The following is a 26,493-nucleotide window of genomic DNA, read 5'->3' as shown; positions in this document are numbered from 1 at the left end:
AGTGACGCACGGTTCCAGCACTTCTACGGAACGGTATGCAGTAAGAGCAGCGCAATAAACGAGGAACAGACGAAACGAAGAACTTTCAGAACAAGGGGGAAAAAAAAGAAAGAGAAAAGGACTCTCGCTGTCACCTGCATTATAGTGGCGCACGAAAGTGTGAAGAAGGCCCGAGGCTTTTAGAGTTAGACGTTCGCCTCCCTTTGTCCGAAGCTCGCTTTTGTTCGGTGCATAAAGGAGCTACGGAAAACAGTTCCCCTCTTCCATTCTTGCTTTCATAAGCGAGAACGACTTATAAAGAAACGAATAAATAAAGGTAGCCTGCACATGCGCACGTGCCTGTGCGTGCAATAAAAAAAAATGCTGCTCTCCTGGAACCGAGAGCAGATGTAAGCATGAAACGGCTACCAGCAAAGCAGTTTGGTTGAAGATGATGCTAGCCACTATCTTAAAATGGGGGTTGTGCATGTTGGCAATGGCACACCCCACCACAACACACCGCACCACGCCATACTGTGCATCGGTCCATATGGACGAAATTGTTTCTTGTCACAGACAGAACCTCATTGCAAGTCTCGTCTCGGCCAAACAGCCATCCGCGGGGCGCGGGACGCTGCCGGTCACGCAGCGTGGCGCCATCTCTCGAGCCCGAGCAAAACCTGTGCAGCGGAACTCACGGACCGCTAACGTTGAAAAGAGGACAGGCAACCATCAAGTGTATGGTGCCCTGTATCTACCTGTTGAACGTCGCTATGGGAAATGACAAATAAAACTTCAGCGTACTAGACGTCACAGCTTCAGTGATATTGTGAACAAACATTAGGAAGAACTCGGAAGCAATATTTTTTGTAACTTGTTTGGGCAGTAACTAGCGTATGTAATGCTGTCCTGTACAAAGCGTCGGGGGCCAGAGACCGCATTTTCTCAACTTTTGACTGGTTGCCCGGATGATCTCGTTTTGTTCTTGTTTCGTTTGAGTGCCCGGATAAAGGCTCTGGCTTTTGGCTCAAGGTCACTTGAAGGTCGCCGACAACGAGAGCTAAAAGCATAGGAAACCGTTGAGAACCCCAGCAAATCACTCACGGCGATAGCTGGCACAATATTATGTGCATTAGGTCTAGCATTGCTTGGATGCGATATAGGTCGTAGTAGGCACTCACAGACGCGCGCGAGCGAGCGAGCGATTTCCTCTCTCTCTCTCTCCGAGAGAGTGAGAAGATGATGATGAATATGACGATAAAGAAGAAAACTTTAGTCATTGGGTGCTATTCTATAGACACAGTCCAATTCCGTTATGTCAGTGTTTTGAGCCAATCACAGAGGCCGTAGCAGTCCAGTGGGCCAATCTGACCTGACAAGATGACGAATTAAACAACATGGCGGAATTTAACAATGTCCGCATTCCAGATCAGGCTTCACTGACTCCTCTAGTCTGCTTCGTCTTGGTTTTGTGTACATGCGCGGCGGCCCCCTGTGGTGGAAAAGACTATCTTTCCATATGCTCACTAGTGCATAGAGATGCGGAGTGACACAACGTATAATTTCGGACACGTGGGTTTTTTTTTTTTTAACGTGCTCCCAAAGCACGGTACACGATCGTTCATGCATTCCACCCACATCGAACTGCGGCATGGAATCGAACCCACGACATTGTGCTTAAGCAGAAGATTGACAGAGAGAGAGAGAGAGAGAGAGAGAGAGATCAAGGAGAGGAAAGGCAGGGAGATCAACCAGACGAGTGTCCGGTTTGCTACCCTGCACTGGGCGTAAGGGAAAGTGGGAATAGAAAGAGGAAAAGAGGGAGAGAAATTGAATTGAATTGTGGGGTTTTACGCGCCAAAACCACGATCTGATTGTGAGGCACACCGTAGTGGGGGACTCAGGAAATTTGGACCACCTGGGGTTCTTTCCTAAATCTAAGTACACGGGTGTTTTCGCATTTCGCCCCCATCGAAATGCGGCCGCCGTGGCCGGGATTCGATCCCGCGACCTAGTGCTCAGCAGCCCAACACCATAGCCACTGAGCAACCACGGCGGGTGACAAGAGGAAGAGAGTGAGTACTGAGTGCACGTGGGATGATGCATAGGGACACTATAAGCGTTCTCTCAAACCGGTGCACTTCAAGTAGTGTTCTAGTGCACGAATCGCTTATTGTGCCAGTGACGGGTGTAACCACGGTCCGAGTATCTTTGACTCAGAGAGCGATCTCTAGTCTAGTCGGTTTACATTTGTCCTGAGAGAGCGGCGTTGTACGTCATAGCGAGGACAGGTACACAATAGGTGCTTGATGGTTTCCTCGCATTCACAGGAGTCGCACATCGGGCTCTCGGCAATTCCCGTACGACACGAGTAAGCGTTCGTGAACGCCACTCCCAGACACAAGCGACACAGCAAGCTTGTTTCGCCGCGGGAAAGGCTATATAGATGGCAGTTGTAGCCATCTAGTTGTAGTGACAGAGCCATTGCGTCACCCTGGCTGGCAGCGCGGTAGACTTCACACGAGTACGAAAGCGATGAAGCCGTCGCTGCGCTTCCGAGCCAGGTCACGTGACCAATTCCCTCTGTGTCTCACCCCTCGCAAATAGACAAAAAAGAAAGAAAGGAAGGAAACAAACGTTTCGTTTGTTTACGGTGATTGAACATTTTGTAACGCTTTAAAAGCACAGAAGTTCACAGGAAGATGAATGCTTTATGTGATTGAAACCCGCTGTGGTAGAGTAGTGAATTTAGTGCTGCGCTGCTCCCGGCCCGCGAGCTTAGAGGCGCAGCGTCACATGCCCATGTGACGCCCATGTGATGTGATGTGGGCACATGGGCGAAATGCAAAACCGTCCACGTGCAGTGCATTGGGTACACGGTATAAAACACCCCACGTGGTCAAAATTAATCCGGAGGCCCCACCGCGGCGTGCCTCATACTCATATCGCGGTTCTAGCACGTAGAATTCCAGGATTTAATTTTAGCTGATTAACCCTGCAATGCCCAAACACACTTTCACATCAAGGAAAATTGAACCAACTTGTTCACCTTTATTTATGCGCATGGAGAGTACACTTGTATGAAAACAACAACAATTAAATGTTATTTGAATTATAACTAACTTAAGTAGTATAGTAGTTGATTAATTGGTTTGCTGACCTATCCACAACTGAACGTTCGGTCAAGCGTATCAAAAGTGCTGATATGGGCTATGCGTTAAGATACCCGCGCCTAAATGAGAATTGCGAGGTATCAGGACCGCGTAGCATATATGTACACCCGTGAGCAATAATATACGGACTACAGGGTAGCCGAAAAATCTGAATCTCTTCGTAATTAACATTGACGAGTATACTGGAAAGTTCGCAATGTCAATTTTGGACTGCAGTCTTCAATTTCACGTTGCATTCTCAGGCAGTTGAAAAAACCGGCTGTATCGCGCAATCCCTGGTCCGTATATACTTTGCTCACGGGTGTATACGATACGATGGACACTACAATTAAGGGTTAACGGTGGTCAAACAATGAATGCCGCTAGAGCCGACGTATCGACAAGGCGACTCGACTTTGTCGGGGCGAGAACACCAAGTCCTCTTGTCGAAACGTCGGCTCCAGTCACAGGCAGTCCCTGTTTTATCAGCATTAATCACGGAACGCATAGATACGAGCGTCTCGGCCGCCGCAGAAAAGAGCCCAGAGGTATACATATATGTCGATAAGAAAAGGCCACCGGCGGGCCATGTAAAAATCTTTAGCCCCGCTTTCGCTGGCAGGCACGCTGCCTGCAGTTTGACCCGGTCAGAGGTGGCGGAGGCTCGGGGTGGACCGCGCCGTGACTAGACGGACCCGGTTCCGTTTGGCCGGCCGGATGGCCACTGCTTGTATAGGCGCTCGCGGTCGCATCTCCCGTAGCACGATCGGTGGGCGCTATTAAAAGGACGCAGCGTACACGCGTGACTGCATAACTTTTCCGGCCTACTTTCGAGCCGCATCAGTATAGAGCGACGTCGTTCCCCGAGGCGACTATACCAATCGCGGCATCGCGAAAACCGAATGCCTTCGTTTCATCTCGCACACGCACATATAAGGTTAAATATGAAGTCGAGTTAGATACAGATCGATAGATTATTTGTTATAAGTCGATCATCGTTTTCGCTTTGCCAATGTAATACAGGGTGTTTCAGCGAAGACATAAAAAAAGTTTAAAGGTTGCCTGTGGCAGATAGCGCAGTTCTAGTTCATGAGCTGGTCTACTCGAAGAGGCAGACTTTACTTGCACAAAAAATTGAAATGCATAACCGAATAATTAACAAAAATCCACCAATTCAGTAGTTAACTAATTACCTTATGGCCTATATTGCAATTTACTAAACCTAGCCATGCGGAGTTCGCAAGGCGGATCGGATCCACTTGGAACGAATTCTCAGGATGACACCAGTTCCGAGATATTGATTCGCGAACTTACAGAGAAATGCACTAGCGTTCCAGTTATTTCTTAACAAAAACGCTGTCTTATGCATTGGAGCACAAAAGTAACTGAAACGCCCATGCATTTCTCCGCAAAGTTCGGGAATGAATATCTCGGAACTGGTGTCATCCTGAGAATTCGTTCCAAGTGGACCCGCCTCGTGAACGCCACGGCCAGCCAGAAGGACAGAGTTTAGGCAAATTCGAGTACTATGTACTAAATACTACCCATGATTCCCATCTCGGCACAAACCGCAATGCTTGCCGTTGCCGTCCGCCACCATAGCGCCTGATTTCCGTGCATTATTTCTTCTAGGAAACTATATGCAGCTCCTAGCTCTTAGGCTGTTGTCGTGTACATATTACGGAAGCGCAAACAAATATCGAACGGCGATCAGTGAAGCATATGCTCACGGCCGAACGGGTGCTTTCGGGCGAACGACACCGGGGCACGTGTCGATCGAGCGTGACACCAGAACACTAGAGGGTTGCGCGTTGAGCTTATACGTCACACTAAACATAGCTTAGGCGTGGCGCCGCCAACACCGCCACGGCGCTGTGTATGTGAGCGTACTATAGGGAGCCTACATGCAAGCGCTGCTTTAGCGTTTGCATGTAGGCTCCCTAGAGCGTACGCGTGTTTTATCTCTCGTGTCCTGCGATGGCGCGCGCTACAACCTGAGCTCCGACGCACTGCCACGCGCCCATGAAGTGAGGCGGGAAGTCAACCGCTCCTGGCGCATAAACAGACAAGGCTGTCGGCGCGACCCGCCAAAAGTGAGGGTCGCTGGAAAGTGTTTGGTCAAGGGGAAGCTGACCATCGCGACCTCCCGAGGCAAACGGCTTGAGGACAACGATCGCGCAGAGAACAGAAACGAGGCCATCGAACATGCGTCGGGTACAGGGACATGAGGCGGCGATTGAAAGGGAAGTGAAGAAGGTGTATAGTAAAGGGTCGAGGCAGAGAGAGAGAGAGCTGGTTGGGAGGAGGGGGCGTGTACACGCAGCAAATAAGTCATCGCGGCGTACGACGGGATGATCGTCGAAGAAGAAAACAGCGAGGAAGAGGCGATGATGGTCCGAGATCGGGGGCGGGTACAGCAAACAAGGAAGCGAAACAAGCGGAGCGAGCAGCAAACCGACGCTTTCGTGCTCGCACCCCTCCGCCAGGGGGCGAATCATTCGTTACGCGGACGTCCGCAGCGCAACCAGTTTCCGAAAGCTTTTCACGCGCAGGCGTGCTGTCCGTCCTGCAGAAGAAGAAGCAAAAAAAGGAAATGAAAAATGAAAGCGAGACCGAGAGGGGTCAAAAGGCGTGCAGCACGCACAGCTGAACAGAGCTTTGGCGACCGGCCGGCCGCTGCACGCCGCCGTGGCCCCGTTTTTCTCTCAGCCCGGCACGAACGGCGCCCCGGATCACTGGGTCGCTGCTGCGGCAGTGCGCTGCTCGCTTCTTCTCCGTGGTGCTCAACAAAAGGGGGCACGTGACCCGGAGGGAATGCACGCCCGGCTCGCCGAAGACGCGCTCGATCCCCCGTAACGACGGGCGTGCTTGTGCATATTTTAACCGGCGACTTTTGAGTATCGGCCCGCGCTGGCATCGATCTATGCCTCCTGTTCGTCTCTCACGGCCTATACCTTTTCCTTCCAAGCCTTCTGCTTCTTCCGGATTATTAAGGCGAACGCCTTAGATCTATATGTTTCGAGATCGCGTTGTGAGGTACAGAAAGTCACGAGACCCAAGGAAGGCCAGAAGCGAACCGAGGCATGTCCAGCTGTGTATAAGAGATGATTAGTGATTAGCAAAGTTAATTAATGATTGATTAATGATTGATTAAAGTCGCTTTTATCATCATCATCATTAGTAGTAGCATTCATTCCGTTTCATTCTAAGCTCAACCGGCCGCCATGGCGCCGTGGCTATGGCGTTCAGCTCCTGAGCTCGACGTCACAGGTTCGATTCCAGTACGCGGCGGCCGCATTGGAGGCAGAGTCAACAACGCTCCTGTGCTTAGATTTACGCTCACGTTGAAGAATCCCAGGTGGTCAAAGTTAAAATCCTGAGCCATCCTGTACGGCGTCTGTCATGTACAGCCCTAGTGTTATAGCTTTGGGACGCAAAAACTCCATGAAATCAATCAATAAAGCTCAACTCTCGACTGAGCGCGAGTGACGTCACCAGCGATATTTATTGTTGCCTATACACACACACTCTCCGCAGCTAAAAAAGCGGTCGGAGTATAGAGTTAAGCACGCCAGACAGCGTAAGCTGAAAAAGAAATGAACAAAACAAACAAGAAACGAACGAGCAGTGGACAAACGATCACCTCGAGTCTAACAAAAGCCTAACAGGCGTACACTGCTGTCGTGAGTGAACGGCCAAGCATTCTTGCAGGCACTAAAACGACTGATGACTTTGCGGCTCAAGCAACTCGAGCTGTAAAAGTGACATTAAGGTCGAATAAGAAAAAAAAAAAAACTATAGGCGGGACTCGAGCGACACCGTATTACGACACTTGCGAGGAACTGCGTTGACGCTGATGGCCGAGGCGGCGCGGTCGGCGAAAACGCCACACAACGGCCCACACTGTTGCATGCACGACAGATTGACGATGCGAAGGGCACCCTGCACCGCAGCTTCATTTGTTTGTTTGTTAGTTTCTTTCTCGGCGCGCCTTGGACTGGCGCGTATGACGCCACTGAAAGGGTAAGTGTGACTTCACCTTTGCGCCGAGGGTCGTGAGCCACCACAGACAACGCCGTCCCTTTTTTTCTTGTTTTCTTCTTCATTTGGCTTTTATTTAAAGATTATTTGGTGTTTACGTAACACCACATCCGGTTTAGGTTTTCTTCTTATTTTTATTATATGGTACTTAGGAGATGTCACCTTTGATTGGCGCCGGCTACTCATTTTCACATTAAGATATCACAAAAAATAATTAACCTACACGCATTAAAACCAAAAGCCAACTCCAAATCACAATAACACGAAGTCCAGTCACATAAGTACACTAATGCCACACTAAAACTGAAAGTCAACTCAGAAACACAGCAACACCACAAAGTCCAGTCACAAAGGTGCACTAAAGTAAATACTAAGTCCAGTTTATTTTCAACTGGCTTTAAGCCTGCTGCACCTTGGTCTATAGATTCTTCTGTAACTTTACGCCCTGACAGTGCGGGCATTCCCTTCGCTTTATTTTTCACCTTTTTTTAAAACAACTACGGGACATCAAAATCGTCGTTTTCCGTTAGAAAAGCCAACGTCTATTTTTTAAAAAATATGCTAGAAATAAATGCTAAATCAGTTGATACTAACCCGCCGTGGTTGCTTAGTGGCTATGGTGTTTGGCTGCTAAGCACGAGGTCGCGGAATTGAATCCCGGCCACGGCGGCCGCCTTTCGATGGGGGCGAAATGCGAAAACACCCGTGTACTTAGATTTAGGTGCACGTTAAAGAACCCCAGGTGGTCCAAATTTCCGGAGTCCCCCACTACGGCGTGCCTCATAATCAGGTTGTGGTTTTGGCACGTAAAACCCCCAATCTTTTTATAAATCAGTTGATACTAATAAAGAACGTTATGCAGTCTCTCTACTCGTTAATTATGCGATAACAAGTTGTTTATTACATTAAAAAAATGGAGGTCAAGGTTCAATTTCTTGATTTTCGCGCCGAAACCACGCGTGCCGGTAAGTCAATGCGACGTCACAGATTACAGCCTACTACTTTTTCCTATTCAAGCTCAGCAAAATTTTGCGAACCTTCCGCAGTCAACAGTCCATTTGTTTACCTGTAAACAAGTAAATTAGGCTCTAGCAGACGCCGCCAACAATCTATGACGTCACAGAGAGCTAGTGCGGGAGCTTGAAGGCGGCGTCGCCACCTGTCACTCGTTCTTGCGGCTTTTCTGTAAACCGACACACACGCTTAAGGGCGCAAACGGGTCTTTAACTCACACGCTTTCATCAGTGCAGGGTGCGAGTTTATATAGAGACGTTAAAGCACCCTTAAGGGCGCAAATCAGTTTACACTGTACCGAGCCTCATCTCGTGGTAAAAAAAAAAAAAGGCTTTTTCTTTAACGCGACGCTTTTTTTTTTAAATTTTTGCGACCCCTCCCGAGACTTTTCTGACCGTAGCTCCTGGTATGGTGCTGCTGCTCTCTTACTGAACAGCTGACACTTAAAAAAATATTTGAAAACAAAATTAATTACGTGCCCGATGGTGGAATGGAGCCTCAGTCTATCAGCACAGCTGCACCCCTGATCTTGGCACGTAAAACCCCAGAAAGAAGAACACCCCTGATCTGTACTATGTTTTCAGTGAAGCAGCACGATGTGCTCTAACCCTTAGGCTAAAAAACACACGCATACTTATATCGTGCCAACGCCAATTAGCTATTTGAGATGATCGACACGTGGGGTCGCATCGCGCAGGGCGAGTGCACGAGAACACATTGAGTGCGCGCCAGTTTTTATACGCTAAATATACGCAGGAAGGAAAAGGGCAAATTTATAGCGTTTGATTAACCGCTTCCCAAAAGCTTAGCTTCGCTTCGTGAAGCTTGCCAAGTTTTGCGTTGTATCTGCGTAATTTTTTTGGCTACTGTAGAAAGGTAATTTAGTAATAAAAGTGAAATCATTTTTCGCCTTAGTGTCCCTTAAAGGAAGGGAATGAATGTAGGGAAAAATTTGGGCAGAACCTCGTACTTCAGTCCTCTGATCTTCGGGCGAGTTCTTTATTAAATAAAGGAGGGGAAAAGGAAGTTAAAGGGAAAATAATTAAAGCGACGGGAAAAAAACAACAACAACAGACAAATAAAAAGGGAAGGCCAGGATGGAAGGAGGCGTAACTGGCTTTTATTAAAAAAATTCTATTTTGAATTAATTTTATACTTTTGTATATTTGATTCCCTTTAAGCCTGTCATCGCTTCGGCGGTGCGAACACCCTCACATTCGATTAAATTTATTCTCATACCCGAGAGATTAAAAAATAAAAAATGCCGTTTCCCGTTTCAAACCATCGAACGTCACCAAATGAAAAATTAATCGAATCCTGGGGTTTCCCATGCCAAAACCCCCCTCTGATTATGAGGCGCACGCCGTAATCTGGGGATTCCGTGGTGACCATTTGGGGTTCTTTAACGTGCACCAAATTCACGAAACTCCAGCGTTTTTTCATTCAGCCCCCATCAGAATTCGGTCGAGAACGAACCCGCAACCTCCGGCTCGACAGCGGAATGACGTAGCCACCGAACTTCGGAGCTTCAAGTGCTAATCGTACGTCACGAGTCGTCATACCTGCTTTAAATGCCTCCGCCTTGGTGCAATCGCCCGCGTATACCGTGCATTTGGTGCACGTTCAAGAGACCAAGGTGGTCAAAATTAACCCGTAGTTTTCCCACTACTGTGTGCCTCATAATCATGTCCTGGTTTCTCAGAATTTCTCAGAATGTCCTGGTTTCTCAGAAATCTCAGAATTTTTTGCATTTTTTAAAATGCCTAGCATTCTTTGCCTCAATGTGGCATTTTGAGGGCAGCCATCTGCCTCTCTTGCCTCAATACCTAGAGTCACTGCCTTTTGTACTGACCCGTACTGGACGCACGACTTGCACGACAAATGTGAATTCCTGCTCGGTTAAGGCACGGACCTTCTAGTATAAACTAGGGGTGTGCGAATATTCGAAATTTGGAATACGAATCCAATATTACACACTTACTATTCGTGTTCGAGAAGGAACCACAGTCGAAATGGGATACATCGAACCAACATATAACGAATTATTGTGTATAACGAACAGCAGTAAAATCTTAGCTAAGGCATTTCGCTGCTGAGCACGAGGTTGCGGGATCGAATCCCGGCCGCGGCGGCCGCATTTTGACGGAGGCGAAACGCGAAAACGCCCGTGTGCTTGCGTTGTAGTGCACGTTAAAGAACCCCAGGTGGTCAAAATTAATCCGGAGCCCTCCACTACACGCCGGCGTGTCTCATAATCAGATCGTGGTTTTGGCACGTGAAACCCCATAATTTTTTAGAAAGCTTGTTTGCAACTAGGCGCGCGAACCGCCAGGAATGCCCCAAGGTCAGCGCGCGGCGTCTCCATCTGCCCCCTGACCTGGTAGGGCCAAGGTCGTAACCCCTCCTCTGAATTTAACGAACCACCGTGCAGGTCGCAATAACTACACTGCGGAATTCGATGCGGTGGCACAGGCTTTCGCGGCTTTATCGCAGATCTCTTGTCCCGTAATCTTTTGTAACTGACTGTAGACAGTTTCCTGTTTGTCCGTAAACACCTCACCGTTTGTGGATTGCCAAGTTACCGGATCCATAAGCGGCAGTGGGCAAAGCTGGTAGCGACAAATTGCGACGCCTTGTGAAACTTACAATGAGCTAGAAACTTTTTTTTTTTTTTGCGTGAGCGGTGTCGTGGAAGAAAAATCACAAGAGGACTGCACGTTAACGAGTTAACGATAATGTAACTACTAACGCTTTACACGAGCAGTTAAGTAGAATATGGTAGGTTACAGCAGGATTAGCTTCGTGTTCTCTCATAGTTAAACCCTGCGTCACACGGTGGAGCTACTAGCCTTTCTGCTTTAGAGTTACTTTATAGGCTCCCTATAAAGTAACTGTAACGTCGCCGCGAGTTACTGTATAGGCTCCCTTTTAGGGAGCCTCTACAGTAACTATATGTTGCGCTTTATGTTGCTGCTGTACACCTCTCCGGTAACCTGGTATTCCGAAAACGGTAATGCGTTTACTGACAAACCCGAGAGAGGGAGGAAAGGCAGGGAGGTTAACCAGACATGAGCTTCTGGTTTTCTACCCTGCACTAAGTAGCGCCGGAGAAAAGGATTGGTAAGAGGACAAGCTGAAACTCTTTCGCACCTCTGCGCGTCGGACGCGCGGTGGGAAGACTATACGCCATTCCCGACATACTGCTGTCCTGGACATTCGTCAAGCTCCTCCACACAATATGCACCCCCCACGGGAAACAAAAAAACGGAGGCCCAAGTGCGGAAGCAATTTTCCTTTCACACTTTTGTCCACCGTGCGAACAGGAGGTGGTCGCCTGTCGGACGGCACGTGATTATGATGTTATTATAAAACACACAGCGCTAGCGCGCGACAGATAGCCCGGAAGCAATTCTGCGCCCACGGCGCGTTACAGGTCGACACCTTTGGGGAGGGCATCGCCACCGACGTCACCTGTAAAAAAAATGTGAGAAGGCTGAGCGCAGAAGGAGCTTCTGCGCATCGCCGATTCGCCGAGCGCTGCTCGCGCGACGCGGTGATTCGGACTCCCCCGTTCCCACGACGCCCTTCATCTTCAGCTCAAGAACTTATTGCCGTGACGGAATTCGGGCGGGACAAATCGCGAGCGCGATTGGCGACGGTTTGTCCGATCACGTCCCCTGCTATACGTCTCCACGAGAGATCGAGCCTCGAACTCTCCCAAGAACAACCAGCAGGCGAACGCCGCGTACTCTAACGTCCGACGTATATATCTGACGACCGAGGTCGTACGCCATGCTCAAATGACCGAGGAGGTCAACCACACGAAGACAATGTCCAGTGTCCGAAGTGCTCTGCTCCTGCATCTGCAGCGGATGCCCGCCATCTACTTTGGACGTGTCCTGCAGGACAAAGACAATTCGCGAAAGTGTTCTTAAAGGTGTGAAACTGAACAGTAATCAAGTAGAAGACTATGAAAGATGGATTATGAACAACGCATTTTATAGGTCACTGTTGCAGTATCTTCATGAAACGGGCCTGCATGCTTACATTCAACTCCATTATGACGTTATGCCGCGTGGCAACCCAAGCGAAAAAAAAAAAAAAAAAAGCAATGTCAGGCTTTACACAAGGGTAAAGGACGGGGGTGACAACGGGGACTTCATTTGCTTCTACGAAGTTGAAACTTGGGCCGGTTGGTGTTGCATAGTTCAGATTACGGAACACCAGCGCTCAGGCGAAGCACACCGAAAAAGAAAAGGTGTACGCACCGTGCTCGTTTACCGTCACCTCGATAAATGTGCGACAATAATTGTGCATCACACTTATAGGAGTTTTTTAGGTAATAATTGGAGAAATTTTATATCTTAGATGAAAGCATCGACACGTTTTTACCGTACATCGGGAACTAATTTGTGAAAGGCACATAAATATGCATCACATGAAAAGTTGAAGCCGTTCCTACCGCATTAGATAAACTCTGCCGTCAAGGATGCCTTCAACTACGTTGTAGTGCTTTCTCTATTTGAATATATATATATATATATATATATATATATATATTACTCGCACAGCACGTTCACTGCAATGTGTTTTCCCGGACCGTAGGTATACAACAATCCCTTCAGGTGCCATTTAATTATGTCCATTGGAAATTTGGTTTCACCAAATTTCTTGCATCTTCGAAAGCATGACAAGCGTACAGCAGGCAGAACGAATTAACAACTTTCAATTCTTTAGTAAATTATGTCAAGTTTACAGTTTGTGGACTCCACGCGAGAACCCTCTAGAGGAGCGTCAGATTTATATAAAAACATCGAGTATTAAATATCTAGCATGCTTGGAAAGCACCTATGCAGCCGCTTGAAAAATGCACCTGATATAACAGATTGTAAAAAAAAAAAAAAAAAAACAATGAAAAAAGTGAATCCGCTACACGAACGCATACTCACACCCGCGAGCAAGCAACCAGCTGTGCGCCTCCAAACTCGTGTTGCTAAAACACTTTACATGCAGTATTCAAGCTTGCAGCACAGGTCACACCAAAAGTACTCCAATATGTCACGTTTTAGTTATAACTCCCACCAGTGCTCTTGCCTTTGTCGCGCTAGTATGGACGTGTACAATCGTGCACACAGAGCCCGAGATAAAATGTTTGAAACTGCGATTGCTCTCCTAGCGAAGAATGCTTACGAGTGACCCGGCTGAATGATGCTCAGCATTGGACAAAAAAAAAAATGCAAACACCTGAGTGACTGAAAAGACTCAGCTCAAGCTTATAAAGGCACCGCGCAGTTGAGAGAAGACAACGCTGTCGCCACACGTCAGGGACACGTAACTCTCCAGTCTCCAACCGCCGCCATCTTTAAATCGTCCTTGGACTACTCCGACAAAGGGAATTACAGACCGGCGATCCACGAAGATGAAATCGCTGGGAGAGGAATCCATTTTCCAACGCTTCATTATCAGGAGCTACCGCATCTTCCTCCAGGGGATCAGGTCTATTCGAGCACTTCCGGCCTTCCTTATGTGAAGCATTCGAGGTCGCGTTCACAAAGCGGCGACCGCTATAGCTGATCAGCAGGCCTCGCAATTGCGAGTCGCAATACGTTCTCAGAGGAAGGACCCTCGAGGCGACACAGTTCTGACCAATCGTGAACAGACATTACGGAAAGATTTCCTCCTCAATAATACCCCCCCCCCCCCCCCCTCTTTTCTGCTGCACACGTTCATGATGACCCGGCGCAGCAGCCCCAAACTAACGAACCAAAGTTTTTCAATTGTAGCCAGCTTCCGATCCGACAAGCGAAAGAAATATAAGTCTAACTTGGCAGGCAGTTGAACTTGGCAGGCGCATTTCGCTCACGAAAGAAACACCGTGCTGCGCGATGCCAAGCGACACGCGGTGTCGGCTTAGCCACCTGTGACAAGTTGTCTTTGTGTCCTCTTCCCGATACGCCGATACTACATCCGTATACTCGAACCGGCCGGGCGAGGTCATCCATACGGAGTTTTATTCGTCTGCCCCCATTGTGGTTCGGTGCAACCGGCGCTTCCGTCAGTCGTCGTTTGAGTGCCTGTTTTCAACGTTTCCTGGCGCTGCCCCGTGGCGAGTAAAACGAAGAAAAAAAAAAGAAAGCAAACAAGGGACGCATCGTAACGACCCCGTGTCACCTGCGCACACAAGCGCGCACCTTCGCTACACTTTCACCCTGGCCAGCAGCGGCGGCACGGCGGCGCCAGTTGGCTGGTTCCGCTGAAAAACCGCGCACGCCGCGCTCGACGGAGCCTGCACAAAGACCCACTGCCGGACCATCGTATACACACTGCTCTTCGTTCGCCGCACAGGAAACGGCGCGCCGCCCGTATACACTGTAAAATAACTTGCACCCTTAAAAGTGAAGAGTAAAAATAAATCAACCTATAACTCACACCCTTACACCCAAGAAGGGTGTAGTGGTGCGAGTTATAAAATGAGTTACACCTTTGTATACTTTTAGGGGTGTAAAATTGGTGTAAGGGTGCGAGTTACGGATCGCTTTACACCCTTCACCATTGTTAATGGTGTACATTGTTTCGCAGTGTAGTGGCAGGTGTAGGGTTGTTCGAATATACGAAACATTCGAATAACGAATCGAATAACGTCGTATTAGATTCGGTCTTCGAATCGAATGGTCACTATTCGTAAATACGGGTATTTTGTTTTTCGAATAGTTTTAGAATATTTCGGAGACGTGAACAGTCCTCAATCAAACGTGAAATTGGAGCAAAACTACGAGAAGTTAAGGCTAAAATATGAGAACAAAACATGAGAAGTTAGGCTACGTCACTCAGGCAGCCAGACTTATTATATTACCGGCAAAAAGGCCGTACTCTCCGTAGAGTCTTGGGTACGCGAACAAGCTACATATTTGTTCCTAATGCTTCATTTGTGCTTTTAATGAACAAAGCCTCATGACGTGCTATGTAATAACAGAAATTCACTAACTATATTTATACTATAGGAGGTGAACATCGTTAGATAATAATGGTGAAAAGAGGCGCTCATCATTCGAAACGCATTCGATTCGACTCGCTTCTGGCACAATTCTATTCGCGCGCTGGCCGACCGCTCGCACATGGGTCTCGTCAATTTTTCGTATACACCGGGACAGTGGAAACTGTCAAATTCTGCAATGTTCCGCAAGAGAGGACGCGCGTTGCCCAGCTAGAGGTGAAAATGTGGCGAATTCGACAATACGCGTTTATGACCGAATTCGACAACGTCCACAATGACACACCCTGGACTGCCATGACGTCATGCTACCTGGCCCGAAATTTGCATTGCCAATGCTGGCGTGACGAAAGCGGTGACGTCAAAACCACCACAGCTTACTTGGGGGCATCCCCATTACATTATATGGCAGTCGGGCCAGCTAGCATGACGTCAGGGATCGGAGTGAACTAGGTAGGCCTTGCAATGTGCTATCTAGATGCTGTTGGTCATACTTCGTTCAAAAAATTACTATAGAAGAAGAAAATTGGCCCTGTGGGCGCTCAGCCATACCGCGCGAACGATAGGAATAGTGCGCGGACTCGTTTAATCTTCGGGCTTTAATCATAAGACGTTCTAAAGGGTTGTTTTCAGTTTCCATTTTTCCAAAATTTCACTGACCCGCGCGCAGGCGCGAGCGTGCCCGGCTAAAAATGAATATTCGCCACAGCTTCTGGCTGGCACGACGCTATATATAGATCACAGGCGCCAGATTTCGCACTATGCCTAATTTTTCAAGAAGCTCGACATGCATGGTCCAAGAAACACAGGTACGTCGACGCTCATTGAGGTGTGATCCCGGACAGCCTTGGGCAGTCCGGGACAACAAGTGGAAAGGAAACCCAGTGCATCCGACGTGCACCGGGCGCCACGAATTAACGACGTAACTATAGACGTTTTCACGAGGGCGCTTCCGACGGTCTGGCGTGGAGGGTATGTGTCAGTGTTGCCTGTTTGGTCTGGACTGTGAGCTTGCCTTGCGCTTGCGTTGCGGAGTGGTAACTTTCCTTCGATGTTTTCGTTTATTTTTGTCACGAATGACTTACGATCGTAAATAATGGCATAGATACTCATCAAAAGGTTACATGCCAGCACTGGGCAGTTTATGGGTGCACAAACAACCAGCGCAAAAGAACGATTTTGGGGACTATAGTGTGTCCACAACACATCACTCCCCGAGATCACTGCCGATGTGGTATGTTCATGCTTCACCGATTTCCTGCAACAACTGAGGACTTGGCATTTCAGTCTAATGTGAACCAATGCACACATCAGTTAAATAACGCATTTTGGTAAACCCTTCTCGGCACATTTCCCAATAGGTTGCGAGAATTGTCAGCTCTTCGATGCGATATTTTCTCGTACGTAGTGGCCGAGGCGACATTTGTTATTATTTCAAACACGACTTCATTCCTGTGCCTAATACGGGGATCACGCGGCGCACTTTTGATCGTGATGGAGCCTGATCTGGATCGAATCTTTCGGTCGCGATTCGCTTCTTTGTTCAATCTGCGGAAGGGAGCCAATCGTGGTATACAACATACCGACGGACTCGATCGCGATCAAAAGTGGCCGTGTGACACCGGTATGGGACAAATTGAGGCATTCCGAGTCGCAACGAGCTGGAAAAATCGTGTCCTACGGAAGATTTATGCAGCCCGTGTGTCCGCCAAATCTTTGTCTCTGCGTTCACACGCGTCATGCGCGGCCCTGCACATAAAGGTAATTTCGAAATCCTGCACCTGGGCTGTATCAGTTCGCCGCAGGTAACGCGCTGCTCGAGCGCTCCGCTTCTGCTTTGACATTTGGTTATAAGCACCCCGCGCTGTACCAGATTCAATAAATTTTGCATGACTGAGCTGTGGAGTTGCCTCGGAAGCGTATGGAGTAACCACCGCATATCTACCAACCGCTGACACACGTCGGCTGGCCGCCGGCGCCTGGTTCTAAGCATTGCCCGACAGCTACGTATACGCGCATGCTTTCGCTAAATGTGGTAACCTTAAATCGCGAAACGTAATGGTGATCAGATTCAATAGACGACTACAGTCACATGATGTGCAGAGCAATAACAATGAAAAAAAATTATTACATTCGAGAGGCAGCAAAGGACGCGGTAAGAAGTGCAGCTCCACTGACGTGAAACCTGGGGAAGTGCGAAGCAGTGATGCGCAGATGCTGGAGTAGCGTTACAGCCCGGGCGTGACCACGCGCGACGGAGGCCGACAGCCCGGGCCCCTAAAGTGCTTCGGACTTAAAATATCGCTGATTAGCACGCCAGGTCTCGACTAAAGTCCCTAGATTTTCTGCTCTTTAGAAAGCAAAAAACAAAAAAAAATATCTAGGGACTAGTCTCGACGAAGCAGACGCGGCTGCCGCCGCTATACCGACGACGGAACGCCACATCTACTGCCTGGGCTATCAGTTGCCATAGCACCTCACACTGAGCGCTCACGCGAGCACGTGAAACGTGTAACAAGTCGAGTGGCACAAGACAAGCGAAGCGGAAGAAAACAATCGGAATAATGCTCGGCGAAGATCACGCCAACCGAAGTGCGGCCGGCCTGCTCTCCCCGCAAGGCTCACAGTCCAAAATGGCGGCATAACATGTTCTGACGCTAGACGTCGCCCGTGTCGGGCAATGGCGCTATAATCAAACGTCGGTTTGCCAAAAGGTCTATATACACACGAAAACAGAGCACCGCACCATATACATCTTATTCAAACCCAACAAAATGATATGGACACAAAACCTTTTACGATCAATTCTCGTTGTCAACCGGCTTATATCTTATACGAGCCCCCCAAAAAACTATATTATATACTCTCGTTACACGCAACCTCAAGGGACCAGGTAAATAAGTTACGTTTATCAAGCGTTCCATTTACCGAGATTGAATTCAAGGGCACACAAGATGCTCTTGAGAAAAGGGGCTGACATTTTATTGTCAACAGCAGATTAATGAGTGATCGCAGATCTTATTAGAAAGCTTCTTCTTGCAAAGTTTATATACTTGCACGCAGCCGCTTAATAGAGCCAGCAAAACGAAACATAAGTAAAAAAAAAGTGGTATCAAGCTGAAAAAAGAAAGCAATTCTAGTTAAGCAACCACTCTCAAAGTCATCGATAATTTTGACATTCGCTGCCAGCGTGAGCGCAGTGGGCGGGCCTTTCTGTGCTGCAGAAGGGAAAGCAAACTCAATGCGCGCCGACATTGCCAACACAGAGAAACCACAGCAAGCCACGAATACGGCAGAACCACACTAACCCGGGCACCAACCGAAGCCAGCAAAAGCCGCCTTAGCGAAAACGCTTTTAGAGAACGGGCGAGAAAACCCGAAAAGGAAAGGGTCAAACAGTGATGAATGTCATAGGATGCCGCTCAGATTGGCCGCTCAGTTTTCTTTTCGATAATGTTATTAGTTCCATTTACCCGCAGTTCGATAAAATGTGATTCCGTTTAACAAACATTCTTCTTCTTGTTTTTTTCATCGCCTTAATGAGGTACCAACCAACCATAAGGGCTCGTCTTTTTTTAACAAACCGCCAGGAAGAACGGGACACGAAAAAAGAAGTGAGACGGCCAGGCGCAGACTAACTTTTGAGGCAACAACAGCAACAACTAACACCTGATTTATGGAAAGCACGTAATCCAACTTAAATAGTGTCCAGCTTTGGTGACGCGTTTTTCCTGCTACGTTGTTAACATTGATGGTGACACGTCGCCCAAGCGGGACACTATTTAAGGTGGATTACGTGCTTTAAATAAATCAGTTGTTAAGTTTGCTCTCGTCTGTCTCGCTTCTTTTTTTCGTGTCCCGTCCTGCCGGGTAGTTTGTTAAAGAAGATGAACCCGTACCAACTCGCCCATCTGTCGACGCTTTTCATGCACAAATCATAAGGGTGTTCCATTTAATCGGCAGTTTCTTCGTTTATGGGATTTCCGTTTACCGAGAGAGAGAGAGAGGAAAGGGGAAAGGCAGAGAGGTTAACCAGAGGGGAGGGTGCGGTTTGCTACCCTACGCTGGGGAGAGAGGGTAGGGGGCGGTAAAGTGACAGGAAAGTCAGCACCTCCATGAATGTGGAGAAAGATTCAGTCTATCCAGTCCGTTCCCCACAAAAGCATCCTTTGTTTGCATAAAACACGTTAACACAGGCCTAACATCACATCGTGCTTCCCCACATTCACTTTTCATCCTGGATTTCCGCGTAATCCGGTGACATGTTTCAAATGTACAAGACATTTATTTTTCATCGTCGGTGGCGCCGAGGACGTGCGTCTCGTAGAAAGTACCAAACTCCTCAAAAAACCGCTGGCAACGAAGCGATATTACACGCTGGACATATATACTGTCCCCCGCATTTATCGTTTGTACGTTACACCAGAATATTTTAGGTATTCAGTGGAAACCGAATATACAGAACCCGGATATAACGAATTATCGTTTATAACGAACATATGCAAAGCCCCCTTGAAAAGTTTTGCATAAAATGTTTATTTTAATATATAGAACTATTTCGCAATCCCCTTCGTGTTCGATATATCCGGGTTCGACTATTATTTCTGGGCTAAGTTTGCACAATGATTAACCCACTGTCCACAGGGGTGGCCACACACGGTCTGACAAGAGTCGCCGCGGTATGCCAGTGCCTACGGCGTCACGCTGTTCAGCTCGAGGTCGCGGGTTCTACCCTATAGCCGCGGCGGCCGCGTTTCGATGGGGGCTCGCGTGTACACTTAGACTCAGCTGCGTGTTAAACAATCCCGAGTGGTCAAAATTAATGCGGATTCCTCCCACCACGGCGTGCCTCAAAGTCAGATCGTGCACGTAAACATAAAACGCCAGATTTTATGTTTAATTAGGTGTCCGAGCTAGAGCATAGCTATAGGTGTATACCAGGGCTGGGAAATGTAGCGTAACGATTACGTTCCAGTGTCACTCCTTTTCGCGTTTCATCGGTGGTCCGAGCGCCGATCCACCCGCGTTACCATCGTCATCGGCCAGCGCCGCAAACGGTCTATACGATAAGGAAGGAATAGAATCGAGCGAAAGGAATCCTTACACGTTGCACCGCGAGCCAGCGCGCATCGCGGACACACCGGAAGTGCGCGCGCAGCTATAGTGCCGATCTCGCAGAGGACGAAAGCGAGATTACGGAGCAGCCAGCGGGGAAGAAGCCTCGGAAGAAGAGCCGCGGACGACGACGACTCTCTTGTGGTCTGCGGGAGCGCTGCCGGCCGCTCCGTGCATACCTAGTGAATTGCGGCCCTCTTCGCCGCTCTTTTGTGATCCGGACAACGCGGCCCGGAGCGGGTGAAAGCGTCCGCACACGTTTCGTCTCTTCTCGTCAAGGGTATACACAAACACACACACAGTCGACACGGGACAATGCAGCGACGCCAGCAGCTGAAAAGGCATCACCACTTCCGGCACCGTGCTCTCGAGCGGATGGATGGATGGATAGGACTCGCCAATTATCGGCCTCGCGCGCGCTCGGCCAGTGCTTAGGAGTTTGTAGTGCGTGTGCGCTAACGAAGAATCGGCAGTAGAGAGAGAGAGAGAGAGAGAGAGATGAATAAAAGGGCAGAGGGTTGGAGAAAGCGAGCGTATAGCGCCGTAAATGAGAGCGCGAGCGAAATTCGGACGAGTACCGGCCGTTACTCGTTAGCGCGGACGATCAAGCGAGTTGTCACGCGGATGCAACTGTGTTGTTATCTTTTGACGGTGACCGTTTTAACGCGACAGCGTTAAGGGCCCGGGCCCGTGTCGCAGAAAATCCGGCGTCGGCGTAAGCGCCGGCGTCGTTGGCGGAAATAATCACGCCGAACCACATCATCGCGAACGACCCCGCTACCGGGGCAGGCCCTGCGCGTGGCGCAAGGCGTTAGTGAACAAAAATTCAATTTCTCAAAGTAAAATCCGTCAGAAAAATCGTAAAGTACGACTTAACCTCAACCTACAGACGTGATAGCGTCGGATTGTAATTTCAGTGTACGAGAAAAAAGCCTGATAAACAACCAGGGAACTTTGAATGCTATCGCGTTCCACTCTTAAAGGCAAATCTTAAGCATCCTCCAAATTTTTTGTCATGGGATTATATAACTGTCTTTGAGTTGTCGCTCAGAGCAAAACGCGCTGCCTATACTTCATCTTAAATTTCTTTAATGTTGTCACCAATAGTTTAGCGAAAGAGCTCTGTCTAACCAGCTTCCCAGCGTGGCGAAAACGGTATTACATGAAATTATCGAATGTGCCATGCGGTACACTAATAAAGGGAACACTTTAATGTGCGGCTTTCACTAAACTGGGGCTTAGATGCAAGTGCCGACTGAAGCTACGTCAATGCATCGCACATGTATGTACGTGTGCAGGAAGATGCCGGCGCCACCAACCATACGCCATGTGCTTTCCAGGTAGAATCACACGGCAGAGGAGAACATTTGCTTGTACTTTTAATAATGGACCGCGCTGTAGTACAGAAGCGAACACCAGTGATTAAATCTTGAACTTAAATATCGAATGTACGGTGAGACAAACGCATAAATAGAAACGTTGCACCAACGATTTTCACCAATGACGAGCGGATTCAGCAAGTTATTCGCATACTTCGACAATCATCCTCGACGGTGGCACAACTTTTTATTTCCTTTTGTTCTCTCGTTTGCGCTGTACCGCCTTACCGTAACTTTCGAGCTCCTAGCCAGCACAGGCCAGCTGTGCACTGATAAACCCTCTTCCAGGCCACTAGGTGGCGAAAGCATTTGAAGGCGCGGGCGCCGCCGAACAAGGGTCGAGCGACCACTGCACGCGCTCGATTTACCACCAAGCACGCGGGGGGAGGATAGATTCACCAGCCGCTCGCGCCCCTGCGCTTTCGCGGGCGATTCCGGAGATTCTGTGCCCTCACCCTCGCCCACCACTCTCCTCCAATCAAAGCCCGGTTTTTTCTTGAAGCCGCGCGGGCGCGCGAGCTGCAATTTGTGCCCTCCCGATGAAACGAACTTTCCAAAAGTCGTTCGCCATCGCATGCAACCGGCTATACGTATACTGTACAGTATAGGGTACAGTAGACTGCCATGAGCGCCATCCCTCCCCACGGTCTCAAAAACGTTCCTCGCGCCATTAACTTCGCCCGAGACAAACACACTCGCCAACGCACACCAGCGCGGGTGCACAAAGAGGCCAGTATTTGGAGCGTGCTTATGCCGCTTTCCCCACAGCGGCAGCAGCCATCGGCGCAGTCCTCAAGTTTACTTCTTTTCCTCCGTGCAGGTCGTTCGTTCATTAGTCGTTAACGGCCAAATCATACGGCCCGTTAACCACTGGTCGAGGAGCGAGCGCTAACGCGACGTCGTCGTCGACTAGTATACGGCTCCTCCCATCTCTCTCTCTCTCTCCTCACCCATGCGTGGCCTGCCTTACATGCCAGGTTGTTGTTGCTGCTGCGCGCGCCGTGGACTGCGGCGCACGCAGTTGTGTGTACCGAGGCCTTCCCTGCAGGCGCGCTGACGCACTTCACTCAACCTAACGAAGGGGAAAGAACGGCCCCGTTAGCGACGCGCTATGCATCCTCCCTATAACGACGCCATCCGTCTCCGCCAGGAGGCGACGAGCACCGGGAGCCCGTCTGCACAACCAGACGTACGCGTTGTAACGCGTCCGCACGCGCCGCACCGCATCTGAGCGCGTACGGCGTCAGGCGACGGAGGCTGAGTCGCGTCGACGGGTTAGAGAGGTTTAGCTTGTCCGGTAATCGGGTAAACGCGAGCGGACCGGGCGTTGGGGCGTTTTGCCGGAACCGTAAAGGTGAGCGGCCTATATGGTGCTACCACCTGCTGGAAAAGAAATCAAACAGTAAAAAAAAAAAAAGCAGCTAATATTGCAGTAACCAAGTGTATTCTACTTCTCTGCTGGTGTAAATGTTCGACAGTGGCGTAATCATGTTGCCACCGAAAATTTACACCAGCAGCGAAGTAGAATACACTTGGTTACTGCAATATTAGCTGATTTTTTGGCTGTTTGATTTCTGCGCCACCAGGTAGTAGCACCATACAGGCCGCTCACGTTTACGGTTCCGGTAAAACGCCCCAACGCCCGCTCAGCCCGCGTTTACCCGATTACCGGACAAGCTAAACCTCTCTAAATTGACGCGCGTTAAGTTTCGCTCTTCGCACTTGCGTAACACTGCAGGCAGGCGAAGAGACATATAAAGTATAGACAGACGCTGCGAAATAACAAGAAACAATCGGCAAAATGCTATAAGAGGCCGTCGAGGTATACCCGGTTCGTATACCGACGAGACACTTTATAGCCCGAAGATTTAATGCTTTCTATTCACTCTGCGCCTAAGGCGAACTCGCGGGGAACGTTTTCAACAGCGCAGGTGACTCACATAAAGAAAGAAGGACAGAAAGAAACTAGGCAGAAATCAGTGGAGAATCCTAAAAAATTTTTCGGTCTATCTGCAATCGACCCATTTTACTCACTGTGACCGCCCGTCCACGCAAGCCGAGAGCTTCCGCTTTAACAGAACGAAACAACGAACAAAGCCCCCCTATGCACTTGGTCGCAGCTTCGGGTTCGTTCAACAACCCTTTGAGAAGAAACAGAGTCAGACGGTCGTTTTCGGAAGCTTTACCTCCCTCAACAGTCCCGAGCGTGCGCTTGCCAACATTTCCACCTTTCTTTTCTTTTTCTTTTTTTTTTTCAGATATGCAACGGAGTCTTTTATTATCCGAGGACCCCGCGGAATGGCTACCGCGAGCATTCTCGAAACTGGTTACTGGAACCACGCGACGCGAAGACCGCCTCGAAGTGTGCCTGTCACATCCACCACCTCGCCAGCTGATGAATACGTTCCCCTGCATGATATAAATAAACGGGCGTCGCGCGCTCACGGAGAAAGCTGGGCCGGCGGCAGGCAGGCCCAGAAGCAGAACCACGGCGAGCATTGTGCGGTAAAAAAAAATCTCGACGAAAGCGTGAAAAAAGCTGAAGAGGCCGGCGCTACCGAATGGTTCCTCGGCTACCCCTATACGACGGTGAATAAAAGGAAACAAAGAGAGAGTAAAGTAAGGGAGATAAGGATAAAGTGGGCGTTGCGTCTGAGAACGGCACGCCCCGCGCGCGCGAGAGAGAGATGTATCGCCCGCAATTCCTCGCTTTTCGCCCGGCCTTTCCATTTTCGGGGCGCGCGAAATGTGTGCGGCCATTTAGACGGAGCATTCCCGAGGGGAGCATTTCACACTCCGCAGAGAGCTAGAGCCGCCCCTGCCGGCAATAACTTAAAAAAGGTAAACGTAAAATGTGGGAAAATAATAAACACTTTTGGCCTGTCCACGAACATATTCCGTTCAGTTACGAAATTATGATGTCCTGTCAATAAATGCATCGAAGTTGCATATCTTTCATTGCGAGGGGCTGCAGACTCATGTGAGAGAATCAATGTTGTAAGAGCAAGATGGCTTTGTGGCGTATTCTAGTGACTCTTCGTAATTTAGATGTAAGTTATGCAATCGCCATTTCGTGCTTGGTCAGACAAATCGCGTTTTTTTTTTTTTTTGCTATTACATGCAAGTTGTTACGAAAAGTTTTCGCGGAGACGCAAACTTCGCAATACTTATACTTTTCTTCGCCACTTAATACGGAGCTATTGATCGACCGATTGATTGATTGATTGATTGATTAACAACGGATTAACGCGTACAAGCATGTACTGCTTTGAACACGAAAATAGCAGCTGCTGTCTGCGTTTCCTCTTCCCTCCTAAACCGGTAACGCAAAAAAAGCTAGATCTTTTTAGGATTACGATTTCAATGTATGATTTGAAGATTTGAGAATGATGATTAGGTGTGATGAGATTAGGAAAGTTGCAGACATACCGGATGGAATCCACGGGCACAAGTCAGGGGCCGTTGAACATCGACGGGAGAGGCCTCCCTCCTGCAGTAGAAGTAAAAATAGCCTGATGATGATGATGATGATGATGACCAAATACATTGGCAGTAACTCGTAACTACAGGCTCATGTCAGCAAAGGAGAGATTACACAGATAGCTCTATACCGGCTCTGCCGAGATTCACAGTTATTTTTCTTTTTCAAATTTTTATTGTGCGAAGGACGACCACTACTATCCTACTAGTAGTACTACTACCTCCGCGAAGTCACCGCGGTACTCTGACAATGTCGTAAGAGGGTTAATTAGGGAGAAAAATGAAACCAGTACAGATCGGTAAACAACTCGTTTTAAACTGGGTTTCGTTATCGAAAAATGCTTGACTGTTAACGAAAACCAAGGGGGCAAGGCACAACTTTTGAATTCCGCGCCGAAAATGTGCCCCTGATGGCGTCAGCCTGACGTCAGGCGTCTCGCATTTCCGCCTTTCGCGTACCGTCTTTGTTGCGCGGTATAAGTACACGAAATTTGCCAGTTTTAGCCGTTTCTCACTTTAGATTGCAACCTAATACTTTAAACTGCAACCTAAGCTTATGATGTCACGGGAAGCTACAGCGAGGAAAATGTCATTGTATAGCATGGCTATATATATATATATATATATATATATATATATATATATATATATATATATATATATATATATATACACGTCCTTCGTTATTGCCACTTTTGCGGCTTATCAAGCTTGCGGTCAGAATGGGACTAATCAATTTGTACATGGAAGTGAACCTTATCAACCTTAGTTATCTTAACATTCATATTCAAGTTAGCGTTCAAAATTTAATCTGTACTTGTGAGTGGCATTCACTTAGCAGCAAAACGGCCGCTCTCAGAGGAAGCTCGGGGCAAGCCAAAATACAAAAAAAAAACAACAACAACAACAACAACAACGCAGAAGTGATGGATGGTAGGCGACGCCGCTCTCAAGTGTCGATCAGACCTTAACTTCAAGAGCCCTGTGGAGGCAGTAGTGTTTGTGTGTATTTTATTACAACACTTCTTCGTAGCAAAACATATATGCTCATAGTTCACACCGTAAGGCATTGTCATTATTTTGATGCTTATATATTTTACGCAGTTTACAGCGACCCGTTTTTACGCCTCTTTACAGCCACAATACATATCTATACCATTCACAACTCATTTGATCATTTCACACATAAGGCATAGACAATTCGTTACCACATGCCATGGCACTCTTTGGCCATAGCTGGATCTTGCGCCCTTAAACGCTACACATCATCATCACGACGCCCTCAAGTACCAGCGCCCGGTGACGTCACATATTTTGACAGCGTCTGCTCGTATCGTCGCTG

General features: G+C 48.4%; 1 protein-coding gene across 3 annotated transcripts in view; it reads right to left on the bottom strand.

Annotated features, from left to right (window-relative positions):
- The window catches only part of LOC119433870 (protein O-linked-mannose beta-1,2-N-acetylglucosaminyltransferase 1), a 282,201-nt gene that overhangs the window by 111,304 nt on the left and 144,404 nt on the right, over nt 1-26,493 (bottom strand). For all 3 annotated transcript variants that reach the window (XM_049659187.1, XM_037701151.2, XM_049659188.1), the window contains exon 4: nt 25,101-25,161. The gene's annotated coding sequence lies outside the window, so the exon portion shown is untranslated. The remainder of the gene's footprint in view (nt 1-25,100; nt 25,162-26,493) is intronic.

This window comes from Dermacentor silvarum, chromosome 11 (assembly GCF_013339745.2).
Source record: "Dermacentor silvarum isolate Dsil-2018 chromosome 11, BIME_Dsil_1.4, whole genome shotgun sequence".
Taxonomy (NCBI): Eukaryota; Metazoa; Arthropoda; class Arachnida; order Ixodida; family Ixodidae; genus Dermacentor; species Dermacentor silvarum.
The sequence above is the reverse complement of the archived record's forward strand: the minus strand, read 5'-3'. Positions and strand labels throughout refer to the sequence as shown.